Genomic DNA, 19,405 nt, shown 5'->3' on the forward strand with positions numbered 1-19,405 from the left:
CCGATGCGGGGCTCGATCCCAGGACCCTGGGATCATGACCTGAGCCGAAGGCAGACGCTCAACGACTGAGCCACCCAGGCGCCCCTGAGCTATATTTATTGAAATAAAAATTCACGCATAGGTGGACCCACGCAGTTCCAATCCTTGTCGTTCAAGGACCAGCTGTCTATGGCAGGAGACGCTGTTCTCCACTGAGCATAGGAAGAGAATGGGGTTGGAAGTCAGACGGACTTGCCCACAGCCACATGGCCTTCGCTTCCTGAGCCTCAGTTTCTTTGTCCGTGAGGTGGAGCTGAGTAGGCTTCATTGAGATGATGTATATAAGGCAGTGAGCACAGTGCTCATGTGCATTCAAAACGTGGTAGTTACTTCGTTTGAAGGATAATTGGCATATAGTAAAGGGCACATATTTTAAGGGTACCTGTTGGTGAGCTCGACATATATACATACACCTACAATGCCATAGCCATGGTCAAGAGGGTGAGCATCTCCATCCCCCCCTCATGTCTTCATGTCCTTTGTCACCCTCCCTCCCACTCTGCCACCCCCATACCCCACACCCCCACCACCCCCTCCAGACAACCAGTAGCACCTGCCTCCAGTGAGGGAGAAAGTAAAACAAAGTGTTTGCTCCTGGGAGCTGCTAGTCTCCCCAGTGGCCTGGTAGCTCACACAGGTATTAGGGCTGCGGAAATGGACATTCTCAAGCCATCCAGAGGTTAAGCAGACATTAGCCCATCTTAAAGTAAGTGTGTTGGAGAGAGAGAGATGACACCAAGTGCAGGGGCTTCCAGGAAAAGCATCTCTGATTAACCAAAACATCTATAATACACGAGTCAAGGAACTGCAAACTGGCTTGGAGGTCTAGAGGGGGAATAGTCAAATGTGTTCTTCTTCTTCTTCTTCTTCTTCTTCTTCTTCTTCTTCTTCTTCTTCTTCTTCTTCTTCTTCTTCTTTTTGATGGGCAGCAAAGCAAAATTTATTGAGCGATAGTACAAACCTCCCAAAGAAGGAGGGGACCTGAGGGTTGTCCTCAAAGTTGTTCTGATGTGATCTGTTTCACACTAAAAACTCATCTGCCTTGTCTTTGGAGAGAAAGAGGACTTTTTCCCTGGTAGTGGTGGGAATTAGTAACAGGCAGAGGGAGAAGCAGGCCCCCCGCCGAGCAGGGAGCCCCATGCAGGACTCGACCCCAGGACCCTGGGATCATGACCTGAGCCGAAGGCAGACGCTTAACCGACTGAGCCACCCAGGCGCCCCATAACCTACTTTATATTCATATCTGCACTGAGAAATGTCCGGAAGGATACACACCAACATGTCAATAGTGTCCGTATGTCTGGCAAGATGGAATAGGAAAATGGTAGGAAAACCTTTTATTTCTTCGTTGTTTGAGTATGTTACGCTGAACAAGTACTATTTTTGTAATGAAAAGTTTCCTGTTATAAACATTGCCTCCATGTCATTAAGTCTTTGAGGAAAACATGATTTTCAGTGACTGCATGATATCTGAAGGGCTGAATTCGGGTTGGGGATTAAATCCACTGCCTGCCTGCCCAGCCAAGCCCGACTCCTGGTTTCTCACTGGGTGGGAGTCCTACTGGAAAAAAGACTCATACACAGGGGAGGGAAGATACTCTCAGCTCCTTTTCTTGCATAACGGATGCAGAGACGTGGGAATAAATCAGCCAGGCCTCTTCTGCTGAGGAATGAGCATGAGGTGCTCTGCTTTGGCACACCACGTTAAGCAGGTATGATGAAATCGCAAGCAGCTGGACAGTGGAAATAAGGAATTTGGCATCACCAGAACATACTCTAGGATATAGGAGGATCGTCCACCCCATTGTTCTCAATCCCGACTGCACCTTGGAATTACCTGGGGAGCTTAAAAAAAATCCTGATGCCTGGATTCCATGTCCAAGGAGTCTGGGGCGGGGGGGTACGATTTAATGCAGAGAAGAAAACACAAACGAATGGAGGCTTTAAACCACAAGCATCCTATAAATTTGGGTTTGGGTCCTGACTTCACCTGGACATCACAGGGGCCAGACTGTACACTGGCCAGATTTCATGACCTCCCTGATCTGTAATTACCTGTAACATGGGGCGGGGGGCGGGGGTGGGCAGCAGCAGCAGCAGCGTCTCCAGAGACTTCTCTTGCTCTGAATTCTCCAGCCACACTGGACTTCATGTCCCCAGAGAGTGGCACTTCTCAGGTCTTCATGATTCTACCTGGACTCTCTTCCCTGAGTGGCTCACCTCCAGTCCGTCTTCAATATCCAGTTCAAGTATCTCTTGCTCTGAAAGCCCTTGTGAGCACACGTAGTTCCCTCTTCCTCTTGCTTGTGGCAGAGACCACTAACTACACCCTTGTATTCATTCTTTTCTGATTCCTTTAGTACTAGATTCCTGAGTGATAACTGAATACACAGACACTCAGCGGAAGGTTATAGTTCTCACTTGATTGAATTGTGGCTAAAGGAATGTGAGTCCTGTGATGTCCAACTTCTAGGTCATGGCCTTAAAGGAAAGAAGGGTGCTCTCCATTTTCCTTCGTGCTGTCTGGAATGTTAGTGTGATGGCAGGTGCTAAAGCAGCCATTTTGGATTATGAGGTAACAATTTGAACCCCTGACACCGAGAAGCTGCCCTATCAGTCCTGGACGGAGGTAAGTTAAATAAGAGAGAGAGAAAAAAAAGTTAAATGAGAGAGAGAGAGAGGATGAGAGAGAGAGAGAAACTTCTGTCTTGTTCTCTCCCCCATTAATTTGACCTTTGTTGCAACATCCAAACCAATATCCTAACTAACACACCACTCATTCCTTGGCTAATATCTACTTACTCTTCAAACCTCAATAAAAATATCACTTCCTCGGAATGCCTGGGTGGCTCAGTCAGTTAAGTGTCCGTCTTGGGCTCAGGTCATGATCCGAGGGTCCTGGGATGGACTCCAGCATCGGGTTCCTTGCTCAGTGGGGAGCCTGCTTCTCCCTTTCCCTTTGCCTGCCACTCCCCCTGCTTGTGTGCGCTCTCTCTCTGACAAATAAATAAAATCTTAAAAAAAAAGATTTAAAAGTATCACTTCCTCAAAGAAGTCTTCTCTAATATCTTCATATCTAAAATAGGTCCCCCTTCATACCTACGCCTCCATCTAGTGTGCTAAGTATTTTATATACACTATATCTTTGAAGTTTTTCAGATCTTAGGAGGCAGATCCTCATTAATCCTATTTTACAGATGAGAAAGTAGAGCCACAGAGAGATGGTCTCCTAGGCTAGTCTGATTCCAGGGCCCATTACTACAATATACAGGTCACAAATGCAGGTGTGCAAAAGCAATTACTTCCTTAGTGTTCTAGAATTCAGGTTCACCCAAACCCCAGTCCTTCCCGGGACTCCCACCCCTCTCCGTGGTTGTGCCGTGGTCTTGGGGTCTCGCCCATTGCCTAAGTGGCCCTCTGCCATTGAGCCACACCGGTTGCCATGGAGACTCCCACCATCTTGGTGTATGTGTCTAAGGCTCTAGACTTCTCTGCTGCTTCTACATCCTGTTCAGGGCTCCAGGAAGCCTGGCTTCATTCGTCACTCTGCCACTTGCAAGTCCTTTCACCTCTCTGGGCTTTGGCTTCCTCACCTGTGAGATGGGGATGGAAGAATCTGCAGTCCCTTTTACTGGGGTGCACCACCCAACCAATTCCTCCCCAGTATCTTGCATCCTACCCCCTAGCTCTGCCCAAGGCAGAGCCCTCACTTCTGAGACCCACAGACCTCTGCTCCCACCACTTCTTTTCCTTCGCCCTCAGCCAAAGGAAGTCTGTTTCTGCCCTGGATTGAAGCACCACCCTTATTTCTCTTTCTGCCTTTGGCTGTCTGACTTGACCAGTAAATCCATTTTACAGTAAATCCATTTTCCTTTTTTTAGGAAAGCCATTTATATGCTTAACGTACATAAAAGGATACAATGAGGAGTCTTCCTCCTTCCTCCTTCGCCTGTCCATTTCCCTCCAACTCCTGACCCCGGATGTCAACCTTGTTACCAACTCCTTTAGTCCTTCCAGAGACAATCCATGCAGATCCTAGCAACTAGTTCTATATAGCCTCCCTCTCCCATGTGTGCACACCGTTATTTAAATATTTTTTTAAGAGAACTTTTTTTTTAAGATTTTATTTATTCATTTGACAGAGAGACAGAGAGACAGCGAGAGAGGGAACACAAGCAGGGGGAGTGGCAGAGGGAGAAGCAGCCTTCCCGCCGAGCAGGGAGCCCGATACGGGGCTCGATCCCAGGACCCCGGGACCATCACCCGAGCCGAAGGCAGACGCCCAACGACTGAGCCACCCAGGAGAGATTTTATTTTATCTATTTGACAGAGAAAGAGAACGTGAGAGAGGGAACACAAGCAGGGGGAGTGGGAGAGGGAGAAGCAGGCTTCCCGCTGAGCAGGGAGCCCGATGCGCGGCTCCATCCCAGGACCCTGGGATCATGACCTGAGCCAAAGGCAGACGCTTAACAACTGAGCCACCCAGGCGCCCCCGTTATTTAAATTTTTTGAGGGAAATTCCAAACACACGCCAAAGTCTAGGGAACAGCATAATGACCCCACCCTGTGCCCATTGCCCGGTATCAACCACTTCCACTCACGACCAGCCTTGTGTCATGTGTACCCCCACCCACTAGATTAATTTGAAGCAAATCCTAGACACTTTAGTATTTCATTCATAAATATTTCAGAATGGACCTCAAATATATAAGGACTCCTCAATGCAATAAAACATCAGTGTTCAAATGTCCCAGGTTGTTTTACTGTTTGTTTGGATCAAGATACAAATAAAGGGCCTATGTTACAATTGCTCCATGTGGCTAAGTCCCTTTTGATATTGGTTCCTTCCATCTCTGCTTTTTTCCCTTGTAAGAGTTTGCTGACTGCATGCGCAGTTATGTCACTTCACATACTCCTCTGTTCCCTGTGCTGCCATCACGTTGGCACTTAAGATCTGACCCGCATGACAAGGCTCCTGGCGATGCAATCCATGCCAGGCTCTCTCACAATCTAGAGATCTAATGGCTTCATCAGAATCAGATTCAGATTTTGTGCCAGACTGCTTCCTCAGGGTGGTGCATGCAGCTTGTCCGTCACACTGGATACTGTTAGTGCTCTTTGCCTCCATCTATTACTAAATCATTAGCAGTTGAAAACCGTGACACTCTGACTGCATCTATTCCTCTTCCCGTGTGAGGTGGAATCTTCCCTTAATCAACTCTTTGCTAGGGCGCCTGGGTGGCTCAGTTGGTTAAGCGACTACCTGTGGCTCAGATCATGATCCTGGAGTCTCGGGATCGAGTCCCATATCAGGCTCCCTGCTCGGCGGGGAGTCTGCTTCACCCTCTTTCCTCTTGTGCTCTCTGTCTCTCATTCTCTCTCTCTCAAATAAATAAGTAAAATCTTAAAAAAAAATCAATTCTTTGCTTATCCTCGGAACTAGAAGGCAGAACAAATGCTCATTTCTTTGCTTTCATTTACCAGTTTTCAAAATCATGAGTTAGTTTATTACCATGTGCCAAGGTGAGGCTTTTTTTTAAAGTATGATTATGAGTTTATAGATTTATTTTTTTAAAGATTATTTATTTGAGGGGCGCCTGGGTGCCTCAGTCTTTAACCGTCTGCCCCGCATCGGGCTCCCTGCTCGGCTGGGAAGCTTGCTTCTCCCTCTTCCGCTCCCCCTGCTTGTGTTCCCTCCCTTGCTGTCTCTCTCTCTGTGTCAAATAAATAAACAAATAAATAAAATCTTTTTAAAAAGTAAATAAAGATGATTTATTTGAGAGAGAGAGAGCACGCACAAGCAGGGGGAGGGGCAGAGGGAGAGGGAGAAGCAGACTCCCCACTGATCACAGGACTTCATCCCAGGACCCTGAGATCATGACTAGAGCGGAAATCAAGAGTCAGATGCTTCACCCATTGAGCCTCCCAGGCACCCCAAGTTTATTGATTTAAATATATTTGCTACATTTTAGCCTGTTTGAGTTATCCTTATTGCTACTCAAATCATCCCCTCTTTGGCCTATGGAAGGCTCTTGAACTTGGCACCTGAGATGATTTGATAGGACTCCAGTCATCTTTGATAGCTGCCATGCTCACCTTGTATACTTTCTGCTCCAGACCTAAGATCAGCCATTTCTCCACGGAGCCATCTGAGCACTAGGGTTACACAGCTCTGTTTTCCACACACACAAACTCAGGCGAACTAACCAAGCCCTTCTGCATCTTCTTCATAAGACGGCGTATCTTCGATACCGTTCCACATACGTACTTTCAACTTTGGAAAATGAAAGTCCCAAAGATTCCTTCTATGTTGTCCCCTACTACATCTCTCCCCCCTGAGGCAGTGAGCCCCAGGCTTACTTCAGTGTGAATTCAGAGAAGAGGAAGGGGGAGATCCAGGGAGAGAACTCAGGGTATATAAAGTGCATAGCATGTGAAGTAGGTGGTAGATAAATAATTACTCTCATCCTTCTTATTTGCTCTTTCCTCACATCTTTTTTTTTTTTGGAAGATTTTATTTATTTATTTGACAGAGAAAGACATAGCGAGAGAGGGAACAGAAGCAGGGGGAGTGGGAGAGGGGAGAAGCAGGCTTCCCGCGGAGCAGGGAGCCCGATGCGGGGCTCGATCCCAGGACCCTGGGATCATGACCTGAGCCGAAGGCAGACGCTAAATGACTAAGCCACCCAGGCGCCCCTCTTTCCTCACATCTTTAAAAAAATACCTTTCAGGGTGCCTGGATGGCTCAGTTGGTTAAGCAACTGCCTTTGGCTCAGGTCATGATCCCGGAGTCCCGGGATCGAGTCCCGCATCGGGCTCCCTGCTCAGCGAGGAGTCTGCTTCTCCCTCTGGCGCTCGCCCCCTCATGTACTCTCTCTCTCTCTCATTCTCGCTCTCTCAAAAAAATAAATAAATCTTTAAATAAATAAATAAATAAATAAATAAATAAATAAATAAATACCTTTCAGGGGCTCCTGGGTGGCTCAGTTGTTAAGCATCTGCCTTTGGCTCAGGTCATGGTCCCAGGGTCCTGGGATCGAGCCCTGCATCAGGCTCCCTGCTCGGCGGGGAGTCTGCTTCTCCATCTCCCCCTCCCCTGCTTGTGTTCCCTCTCTCACTATGTCTCTGTCAAATAAATAAATAAAATCTTTAAAAAAATAAAAATAAAAATAAAAATAAAAAAATACCTTTCAGTTCAATGATTCTTAGGAGCATTAACACAACTACTTCTTATTGGAGAGGGAAAAAAATGCACAGAATCCAGTGGTTACACTGTAAGACACATTGCTGAGAAATGCCTTCTCTGATCTCATGCAACTCGGTGGCTTGCCAAAATTGCTGGCTCTGTTTGGGTGCTTGAAGAAAACAGCAGTCTGTCCATCTCCTGTTCCTCAGAGCCTCCTAGAACTTGCTTTCATGCCCCAACATTAGATTTTGTCGCCGCAGTGCAAATTTGAGTCCTGGAAACTCCTCCGGGCTCTCTATTCTCCCTCCACACCCAACCCCTCCCTCCTCATCTTGTCAGCTTCTGACAGGTGTTAGAGAGAATCTGAAGTTCAAAAAGGCAAGTTCGTGGAACTAAATGCCAAAGAGCCTTGTCATCTAACTTTCCTGTTTTTGGTAGAGAAATGGGTGCTGAGAAATATTGCTGTGTGGAAGGAAGAACAGTGATCCTGGTCATTGAGCCTTTGAATCGATCTTGTGTATATGGTGTGGATGCAACTTTCGCATGTGGTTATCCAGTTATCCCAACCTGTTGGTTGGCCTGCCTCTGTAATTGGCAGTTCCTCTGTGTTGCAGTGTCTCTGTGAATCTGTTAGATAAATATCTTTGGGGGGCGCCTGGCTGACTCAGTCAGGAGAGTGTGCTACTCTTGATCTCGGGGTTGTAGGTTTGAGCCCTACATTGGATGTAGAGATTACTTAAAAAAACTGGGGCCCCTGGATGGCTCAGTTGGTTAAGCAGCCGGCTCCTGTCATGATTTCAGGGTCATAGGATTGAGCCCCAGGTTGGGCTCCAAGCTCAGCAAGGGGTCTGCTTGAGGACTCTCTCCCTTTGCCCCCCTTCGAATAAATAAATAAACCTTTAAAAAGATTTAAAAAATCTTTTTAGTGTCATGTTTCTAATGTACAGTCAAGACTGAGATTCACTTTACTGAATCGTTATCAAAATTATTTCACTAATTATTCTTATGATTTCTTTTTTTTTTAAGATTTTATTTATTTATTTGAGGAAGAAAGAATGAGAGACAGAGAGCACGAGAGGGAAGAGGGTCAGAGGGAGAAGCAGACTCCCCGCCGAGCAGGGAGCCCGATGCGGGACTCGATCCCGGGACTCCAGGATCATGACCTGAGCCGAAGGCAGTCGCTTAACCAACTGAGCCACCCAGGCACCCTCTTATGATTTCTTTTAAAAAGGATACAGCAAGGGGGTATGTCATGACATCCCACATAATTTGGTTCCTAGTTTGAAGTCCTCTGATAAAGATAAGGAACTTTGATGCAACAAGGTTATTATTACTGAGCAGTGAATGGAGATTTAGTTTCATAAAATGTGAAAACAGGGGCGCCTGGGTGGCTCAATCAGTTAGGCGTCTGCCTTCAGCTCAGGTCATGATCTCAGGGTCCTGGGATCCAGCCCCGCATCAGGGTCTCTGCTTCTCGTTCTCCCTCTACCTGCCATTCTGCCTATTTGTGCTCTCTCTCTCTCGCTCTCAAAATAAATAAATGAAATCTTAAAAAAAATAAAATGTGAAAACAAATCTCCTAACCCTTTAAAAAATAGATCTGACCAACTCCTGGTCAAAAGAAAATAAAAAGGGAAGTGTCCCATCATTTCTTCCCCTTTCTTTGTATACAGAGATCTACTGTGAATATTTCTGATCATATTTATGACCTCCCCAATAATGCACAATTACCTTTACGTCAGTAAAGCACACAACTGTTAAAAAGAGACATTTTGGGGTGCCTGGCTGGCTTAGTCAGTAGAACATGCGACTCTTGATCTCCGGGGTTGTGAGTTTGAGCCCCACATTAGGTGGGGCTTTTTAAAAAAGAGAGACACATTTTGTAGTGGGGAAGCAGACCCCGATTGTGGTGGTGTTTACACGGATCTGTAGACATGTGGTAGAATCCCATATGTTGGAGCACACAGACAGAGTGCATGTAAAAACTGGTGAAACTGGATGAGGTTTGCAGTTTGGCGAACAGCATTATACCGGTGGTAATTTCCTGGTTTTGATAACAGACTACATTTATTTATGTGAGATGTTATCATTAGGGGAAGCTGGGTGGAAGGTATATGAGAAATCTCTCTACTATTTTCTTTGGAACCTTTTGTAAGCATAAATTATTTCCAAATAAACACTTTATTAAAAATGGAGAAGGGGGGGCTCCTGGGTGGCTCAGTCGTTGAGCGTCTGCCTTCGGCTCAGGTCATGATCCCAGGGTCCTGGGGTCAAGCCCCGCGTTGGGCTCCCTGCTCCGCGGGAAGCCTGCTTCTCCCTCTCCCACTCCCCCTGCTTGTGTTCCTGCTCTCACTATCTGTCAAATAAATAAATAAAATCTTAAAGAAAAAAATGGAGAAGGGGCATCTGGCTGGCTCAGTTGGTGGAGCGTGTAACTCTTGATCTCAGGGTCGTGAGTTCAAGCCCCGCATTGGGGTAGAGATTACCAAAAAGAACAAATCATTAATTTTAAAAAATGGGGAGGGCTGTGGCACCTGGGTGGCTCAGTCGTGAAGCGTCTGCCTTCAGCTCAGGTCGTGATCCCAGGGTCCTGGGGTCAAGCCCCGTGTCGGGCTCCCTGCTCCGCGGGAAGCCTGCTTCTCCCTCTCCCACCCCCCCGCTTGTGTTCCCTTTCTCTCTGTCTCTTTCTGTCAAATAAATAAAATCTTTAAAAAAATTTAAAAAATTGGGGAGAGCACCTGGGTGGCTCAATCAGCTAAGCGTCTGCCTTCGGCTCAGGTCATGATCCCAGGGTCCTGGGATCGAGCCCCGCATCGGGCTCCCTGCTCCGCGGGAAGCCTGCTTCTCCCTCTCCCACTCCCCTGCTTGCGTTCCTGCTCTCACTATCTCTCTCTCTGTCAAATAAATAAATAAATACTCTTTAAAAAAATGGGGAAAAACTGAAGAGCTACTTTGGGCATGTTTATTTTAAAATAAACAAACAAAACAAAGAAAAAAATAGCAAAATTTCAGTGGCTTCCTGCTGCCTTCAGAATTCAGTTCAAAGCCCTTGGGATGGCATTCGAGGTCCTTCCTGGTCTGACTACTGTTCCCAGATCATTTAAGGTTTGGAACACACAATCAAAGTGTGTCATCAGTAGACAGCCTAGAAACCCAGATGTGAAAGACAGTTAACAACTTTGCTCCTCAAGGTCAACTCGAGAGCTGAGCCAGGTCAGAGCTGGGTCATGTGGACAGTTCATCAGATCCACAGCTCCCTTTTAGTGCAAATATTTTATGACCTCACTTAACTATGCTGAAAGAAAATTCGTGAATAAGGTAGCCTCTCTCTACACATAATTTACAAGACTCATGATAATTCCCCAACTATATTCTAAAAAGGAAAAATGAAAAGAAAGCCATTTGAAAAATAAAAAAGAAAAGAAAGCCATTTCTAATAAAAAGAGCATGCATTTTTGTAAGTAAATGCTTCAAGTTTATTTATCTTTTTTTTTTTAAGATTTTTTATTTATTTGACAGAGACACAGCGAGAGAGGGAACACAAATTCCCCAAATGTTCCCCTCCTGGGAGGGGTGATCATTTCTGGTTGAGAACCAATGTTCTAAAACTGTGCTTTCCCATATGGGTGCCACCAGCCACTGAGTCTTTGCAATGTGGGGAGTCCCCAAACTGAGATGTGCTGATATATATATATATATTTAAAAAAAACACACACAGGATTTCAAAACTCAGTATGAGAAAAAAGGACACAAAATATTTGTGTCCTCCTCAAATTCATGTTTTTGGGAGGTGAGTGGTCATGACGGTGGAGCCCCCGTGATTGGGATTAGTGTCCTTATAAAGGAGACCCTGAGAGTTCTCTCGCCACCACGTGAGGACACAGTGGAAAGACGCCGTCTGTGAACCAGGGAGAGCCCCTCACCAGGCGCAGGATCTGCCAGCACCCTGATCTTGGACTCCCCAGCCTCCAGAACTGTGAGAAATAACGTGTGTTCTCTCAGCCCCCACCTGTGGTATTTCTGTTATAGTCTGTCCTATACAGACTTACATACAGTAGACTTGGACTTGGACTTAGCCCATCGGATCAATACAGTAATTACGGTTCTGATTCTGTCCCACTTCTTGATTTCTTGCTTAGGTAGGGAGAGGCCTGGCCTTTGCATCTGTCCACCTTGGGACCTGAAGTCTCTGAGGATTTGGTTTATCTGTAGAGGTTGGGAGACGCTTTGAGAAGGTGGAGAAGAAAGAAGAAGCACAGACGGGTCGGGGGGCTGTGGTCACCAGAGTCCTGAAGGCCCTCCCAGGTCACCCGGGGCACTGACCCAGTGAAGGAAGCAAGGCTGTTTCAGGACCTCCTGGGGAATGATGTGCAGCTCTGGAAAGGCATCCACAGAGTAATGTCCTCCCGCTATTAAAGGGGATGGTGATAATGACAAAATGTGCTCGTTTGGTGAAATTAGCCGGGAGGCCTGCCAGGAGCCATAGAGAGCAGACTCTTTCCTGTGGAGAAGGCCTCCCCCTCAGGAGACAGGCTAGCTGGACAAGGCTGGACGAGGCTGACCGGTATCGGGGTGTGGGTGCCCTCGGCAGTTTGGCATCGCCACACTCTCAAGGGCACGTTGTGGGAGCAGAATGGGAGTGGTAGGCAGGGCCAGGGCATGAGGGTGGCCTGAAAGTTAGGTTGGGGACAAGGGTGAGGATCTCTAGCTGCACCCCAAGTCTGGTGGGTGGCCTGAGGAAGGTCAGATCAGCCATTTGGTAGAAAGATGACGCTGACTGCAGTATGGAAAGCAGCCAGCGGGGGGCAAGAGGAGGCCAGCAGAGGTCATCCTGGGACGTCCACCTGCAGGCCTGGGGACACCCCAAATAAGGGCGTCCTGTTCTGGATGCCTCCACAGACAAAAGCCCATACAAGACGTGGCCATGGTCCTCAAGGGTGTTAGGGGAGACACGTGTCCATTGTCCCTGTGCCGAAATAAGTAAAAGATGAGTGGGTTTCAGCAGAGTTCTTACTGCAGCATGAATAAATAAATAGCCAGATGACAGGCAAATCTGTTGTGGGAATGTGCTTAACCCCCCAAGCCCAGCTGACTGAATGTCGTACCCAGCCACAGGCATCTGTGTCCCAAATACTGTGTCTAGAGCTTTTCCTGGAAGGCAGTATGATGTGTACTTGTAAGATCATGACCATTCCCTCCTGTTAATTCACCTTTCAGAACTTTAGTTTCTTTATCTGCAAAATAAGATCACAAGTTCCACCATAGCGTGGTGATGAGGATTCGCTGAAATGATGCACCAAATTGCTTAGTCCAGTGCACCAAGAAATGATAATAATTATCATTATTGGTGTTATTTTTTTCTTGAATAAGAATGTAATCCACATATATTATTATTAAGTCATTGTTCAACCACATAGGCTGTTTCTCCCATAGGACTGTGAGCTCCCCAAGGGCAATGGTACATGTTAGCCACCCGTGTCTGCCGTGATGAACCTATTACCAGGAGTGGGAGTGGGGGAGTGAGCCTGCCCCTGTCCACAGTGCTGAATTTTTATGGCTTGGCTAGTTCCTGTGATGTTTCCTCTCCAATCCATTCACATCATGTTCTTTGCCGATATGCCCTCTGGAGTGGGGCAACTCAGTGGCCCTGGGCCTGATCTACCACATATGTTAACGTGTAGGAAAATACTGACTGATGTCACTGTTGAAAAACACACTGTATGCACATTCATTTTTTTTTAAGATTTTATTTATTTTTTGACAGAGAGAAATATAGTGAGAGAGGGAACCCAAGCAGGGGGAGTGGGAGAGGGAGAAGCAGACTCCCCGCTGAGCAGGGAGCCCGATGCGGGACTCGATCCCAGGACTCTGAGATCATGACCTGAGCCAAAGGCAGACGCTTAACGACTGAGCCACCCAGGCGCCCTGCACATTCATTTTTGTAGAATACATATTGGGCACAAATTACTGAACATGTTTATAGAAATATGTAAAAGGAGGGGCGTCTGGCTGGCTCAGTCAGAAGAGCATGCGACTCTTGATCTCGGGGTAGTGAGTTCGTGCCCCATGTTGGGTGTAGCGCTTACTTAAAAAGAAAATCTTAAAAGAAGAAAAGAAAAGAAATATGTATGATATATACCAAACTGTTAATGGTGGTTGTCACATTAGGGTGGGAGTGGTGGGGCTCCTGGGTGGCTCCGTTGGTTAAGCGTCTGACTCTTGATTTGGGTTCAGGTCTTGATCTCAGGGTCATGGGATCAAGCCCCAGGTCGGGCTCCGTGCTCTGCTTAAGATTCTCTCTCCCTCTCCCTCTGCTCCTTCTAGGAGCTGTTAGTGATCCTTGGAGTTCTTTGCACCCCACCGGTTTCTTCCATTGTCATGTGGCATTCTTCCTGTGTGTGTCTGTGTCTCTTTTCACGAGGTTACCAGTGATTGGACTTAAGGCCCACCTTAATCCCATTGGACCGCATCTTAATTTACATCTGCAAAAGACCCAATTTTCAAACAAGGTCGCATTCACATCCGCCAAGGGTCAACACTTGAACATATCTTTTTAGGAGACACAGTTCAACTCACAACACCCTGTTTCAGCCATACCAAGATGCCTCATTGTTCAATAATAGCTATTATGAACAATAAATTCTAATTTTTACTGACGACTTGGTACATCATAGGCACAGTGCTAAGCACTATAAATACATCCTTTTATGTGATTCTTTCTCGACACGGTAGACGCTATTATTATCCCCATTTTACTGATGAGAAAACTGAGACCAGAGAGGTGAAGCAAAGTGCTTGGTATCTTATATAGTTAGTGTGGCAGATTATCATTTTCCAAAAATGGTCACAGCAATATTTCTGGTTCCATGTGCCTTTCCAGAACCTTGTGACTCCCCATCAAGAAGCAAAATCTACTTCCTCTCCATCTGACCTTGGGCAGGACCTTGGAACTGCCTCAATTAATAAAATATGGTGGGGGGGGTGCTGGGTGGCACAATTGGTTGGATACCTGACTCCTGGTTTTGTTTCTTTGTTTTGTTTTGTTTTAAAGATTTTATTCTTTGACAGAGAGAGACACAGCGAGAGAGGGAACACAAGCAGGGGGAGTGGGAGAGGGAGAAGCAGACTTCCCGCCGAGCAGGGAGCCTGATGCAGGGCTCCATCCCAGGACCCTGGGACCACAACCTGAGCTGAAGGCAGACGCTTAACAACTGAGCCACCCAGGTGCCCCTGACTCTTGGTTTTGGCTCAGGTCATGAGCTCAGGGTCCGGGGATCAAGCCCCACATCGGGCTTCATGCTCAGCACAGAGTCTGCTTAAGATTCTCTCTTCCTCTCCCTCTGCTCCTTCAGCTTATGCTCTCTCTCTCAAATAAATGTTTCAAAGATAAAATAAAATAAAATATGGGGGAAGGGATGCTACATAACTTGCAACACTAGGTCATGAATGGCAATACAACTTCCAGCTGCCTCTGTTTCTCAGGATGTTTGGCCCTGGAATCCAGGCACCATGCTATATGAAGGCCCAAACCAACCACGCGGAGACACCCGTGTGGAGAGAAACTGAGGCCTAGCCTACAAGCAACCTCAACCGCCACCTATGGGAGTAAGGGAGCCTCCCGAAGTCTTCCAGCTGCAGCCCTGCAGGTAAGGAAGCTCAGAGACAAGCCACCATTGCTGGCGTGCTCTGTCTGAATTCCTGACCCACGGTGTCGGTAGGCATAATAACTGGTTGCTCTGTGGCACTAAGTTTGGGGGTACATTGTGTTGTAGTCATACGACTGGAGCAGCTTGCAAGTGGGGGAGTCAGGGTTTGAAACTGGGAGTCGCCAGCTCTTTCCTTTCTCCTTCTGCCTTTTCCCTGCCCTTGCTACCTGGTGAACCTGCCGTGTTGTCAGCAGTCAGGAGCCTCCCCTCTCCTAGCCTAGGTATAACCTCGGACTAATCTCAAGAGCAGTCATTTGTATTTGGAAAAGAAAACCCAGAATTCAAAGATGATTATTTGCAGAATGTATAAGAGTCTCCCTTGGTGAGAGATGTGGTTCTTTCCACAAAAGGAGAGCGTCCAGCCCACGGTTCGCCTACACCCACGCCAGAAAACCTGAGTCAAACAAAAAGTGATGAGAATGGCTGGCTCTTCATTCCTGCCGCCCCTGCTCTTTGCTCAGATCACAAAGGCTCCTCTTTCTTGTTTTTTTGTTTTTTTAAATGAAGTCTTCAAGCATCTGCCAAGGCAGGCATTCTCTTTTCTATGCCTACCTTATCTCCCCGACTCTCGCAAAACAGTGGGGCTCATTCCTTCCATTTGGTTTAGCATTTTAAAAAAAATTGCACTTAACTTTTCCTGGGCATGCCTAGAAGCACATCTGTGCACCTTCAGGCTGGAGGGCTGAGTTTGGCTGAATGTGAATCTGTTTTCTTCCTTTGGGCATGAGGATGGATTAGGATGCATTGCAAGGTGGGAAACGGAAAAAAAAAAAACTAAAAAACTAAAATCCAACCATCTCGACTTAAGATCTTTAAAAATAAGGATAATTAAGATAAAGAAATGCATTCATTTATACACCACCAGGAAGTTCAAGCATAATTTGACTGTGGACAAGGCTGGACCCAGCAGCTCAGACAACACCATCCAGACTCAGAATCTCTGCATTCCTCAGCTTTGCCTTCTCTGTGATGTCTTCATTTCCTGGCTCCTCCTGGGGCTCCAAGGCCATTTCAGGTTTTCCATATCACTGAACCCAAAGCAGAGGAAGACAGAGTTCCTCTGTCCAATGGCTTGAAAAGACTTCAAAGATTGGAGACTTGTTTTCTCTGGCTGGCCCTTCTTGGCTTCTAAGCGCTGTCTTAACCGATCAGCATGGCCCAGCAACCAGAATGCAAACTCAACGGCTGTGAGTTTGAAAGGGTTGGGGACAGAGGGCCTGTTATCCCAGGAAAGGGGAGAGGCTTTGGACAGCAGAACATAAGTGGCCACGACTGGATGGAATTGGGATGTGCAGAGAAAGAAACATTAAAAATTCACAGCCTCTAACAGAAGATATCCAGGGGCACCTGGGTGGCTCAGTCGTTAAGCGTCTGCCTTGGGCTCAGGTCATGATCCTGGGCTCCTGGGATCGAACCCCGCTTCGGGCCCCTGTTCTGCAGGAAGCCTGCTTCTCCCTCTCCCACTCCCCCTGCTTGTGTTCCCTTTCTCGCTGTCTCTCTCTGTCAAATAAATAAATAAAATCTTAAAAAAAATTACCCTAGTAATACATGAATATATTTTTGTGAGAGAGTCTAACAATTCAAATCTATGTAGAGCAAAATATGTTCCTCTTCATCAGCTTCTACTATCAACAGTTTGAAGCACATCCTTACAGCCTCTTTACTTCGCATTTATGTAGATATGTGCACAGGGCTCCTAGCTAAAACTGATGGGGCACTTACTACCTGTCAGGCACTGCTCCAAGGAACTTACATAGATTAATTTGTTTAATCTCCACAACGACATGAGGCAAGTTCTATTATCTTTTATTTATGTATTTAAAGATTTTATTTATTTGAAAGAGAGAGAACACGAGCAGGGGGAGGGGCAGAAGAAGAGAGAGGGAGAAGCAGGCTCCATGCTGAGCAGGGAGCCCGATGCAAGGCTCGATCCCAGGACCCTGAGATCATGATCTGAACGGAAGTCAGATGCTCAACCTTTTGAGTCACCCAGGCACTGCTCTATTATCTCTTTTACAGAGGAGGAAACACAGGTCCAGAGAGGTGAAGTTACCTCCCCAAAGCCACACAGCTTCAGAGAGGAGGAGCTCACATTCAAACCCAGATAGCCTGGCCCCAGATTCTATATACCTAACCATTGCATTCTACTCTCTTAAGAATTTTCTCTTTTCCATAAAGGGGATCATACCTTGTGTATCCTTGGCATGTTGCTGTTTGCATTCGATACCTTTTAGAGAGCATTCGTGTCAGTTCACGCGGGTCTTCTTCTCTCACTTCAAGGACAGTGCAGTACTGGATGGTGTCCCAGCACGAAGATGCTCTAATGTATCTGTCCATTTCTTGTAGACAGACCGTCAAGGGGTTTCTACCCTTTCATTTTGACAAGCAATCCTTTGGCCCTCATCACTTGTCCATATGTCTCTGGGCACTCACAGCGATTTGCGGTTTACACCCCACTATCAGCGTATAAGCACCCAATCCCCACACTCTTGCCGGTGCTGGATGGGTACAGCTTCTGCTTACAGCCCCTGGATGGGGGAGGTGGGAAAGTTATAGCTCTTTTGATGTTTTGCTTCGCATTTCCCAGATTACCAGTGAGCTCAGGCATCTTTTCAAGTGTTTACAAGGACCATTTCTGGATTATCTTCTCTGAGTGGATATCTTTTTTTTTTTAAAGATTTTATTTATGTATTTGACAGAGAGAGACACAGTGAGAGAGGGAACACAAGTAGGGGGAGTGGGAGAGGGAGGAGCAGGCTTCCCGCTGAGCAGGGAGCCCAATGTGGGGCTCGATCCCAGGACCCCGGGGTCATGACCTGAGCCGGAGGCAGATGCTTAACGACTGAGCCACCCGGGTGCCCCTACTAGGGTAATCGTTTTAAAGCTCCCACCCTCCAATCCCTCGCCGTGATATCCATTAACATGCTTCCTTTTGTGGAATATTCTCATTCCGTGAGGGACAGGGCAGGGTCTGGCATGGTCCAACCCCCACTCTTGTGCAGCTGGAGAAAGGGAAGCTGCTAGAGGTTAAGCTATGGGTCCAGCCTCAAGCTTTGATTCAGCAGCCAGCCTGGGGCCCCCACTCAGAATCTTGTTACCTCCATCTCCACCCCACAGCCATCTCTGTCACAGAGTTTAGTCCTCAGCATTCCACTGTCTTTATACCCTTAGAGCATGTTTTCCTCCTTCTTTGGGCTGTGCAAATAGCCCTCACTCAAAATGCCCCGTTCTCTCCTCTTGCCAACTCTCAGAAGCAGAAGATATTTCCTCATTTTCCAGATGAGGAACCTGAAGAACAGAATGGTCAAGTAGCATGCCCAAGGGCACGCAGCTCATAAGCAGCCGAGCTGCATTTCAAACCCATCTCTTTCTGGTGTTAAGGTTTGTGTCTTTTTTTAAAAAGTTAGATTTAGGGCGCCTGGGTGGCTCAGTCATTAAGCGTCTGCCTTCGGCTCAGGTCATGATCCCACATCCTGGGATCAAGCCCCACATCGGGCTCCTTGCTCCGCGGGAAGTCTGCTTCTCTCTCTCCCACTCCCCCTGCTTGTGTTCCCTCTCTCGCTGTGTCTCTCTCTGTCAAATAAATAAATAAATAAAATCTTAAAAAAAAAGCCTCAAAAAATAAATAAATAAATAAATAAATAAAAGTTAGATTTAGGGGCACCTGGGTGGCTCAGGGCTCCCTGCTCAGAGGGAAGCCTGCTACTCCCTCTCCCACTCCCCTTGCTTGTGTTCCCTCTCTCACTGTGTCTCTGTGAAATAATTAAATAAAATCTTAAAGAAAAATAAAAGTTAGATTTAATTAGTGTTTTAAATAAGTTACTCCTGGTGCCATCCATCCAAGAAAACCTAAAAGCAGGAGTGTATTCTGCGGTCTCACACTGCTGGTGTTCAGAGCCCACCATGGCTTCGGATGCTTGTGTCCAAATCTGCACAGCCCCCTGGGCATGGCTGGCCTGGACTGACATCTGTGGTTTCATCTGCATCATAATGTCCCAGCCAAGAGGGCAGAGTCAAGATGAGAAAGGAGCCTTGGACTATGTGAGCCCCTGGCCTCACCCCAGCACAGAACTCGTGGAGGCCAAGGCCTGGAGTATGAACGAGTCAGCACAGAGGGAAGCAAAACTGATGACTCAGCTCCAGGTCATGATTTCCCTCTCCCTTGCCTAAGAGATGAGTCATGGCCTATGCCTTTAATTTTCAGACTTCTAACTCATCCCAGCAGGGACTAGGAAGCTGATGAGGGAAATCTCCCTGTAGCATAGGCTCTGCCACCGGATGGCCTGAGTTCAAATTCTGTCTCTGCTCCTTACTAATTCTGGGACCTTAGCAAATCACTGAGCCCGCATTTCCCCACCTGTAAATTGCAGGTGCTAACCCCTCTCTTGTGAGGTAATCTATACCTAATCTAACCCACCTAATCAATAATTCATTGAACACCTACTATGTGCCAGGCACAAGGAATGTGGTAGTA

This window comes from Eumetopias jubatus, unplaced genomic scaffold (genome assembly GCF_037043125.1).
Source record: "Eumetopias jubatus isolate StellerSeaLion01/CBP00866 unplaced genomic scaffold, mEumJub1_p1.0 scaffold_12, whole genome shotgun sequence".
NCBI lineage: Eukaryota > Metazoa > Chordata > Mammalia > Carnivora > Otariidae > Eumetopias > Eumetopias jubatus.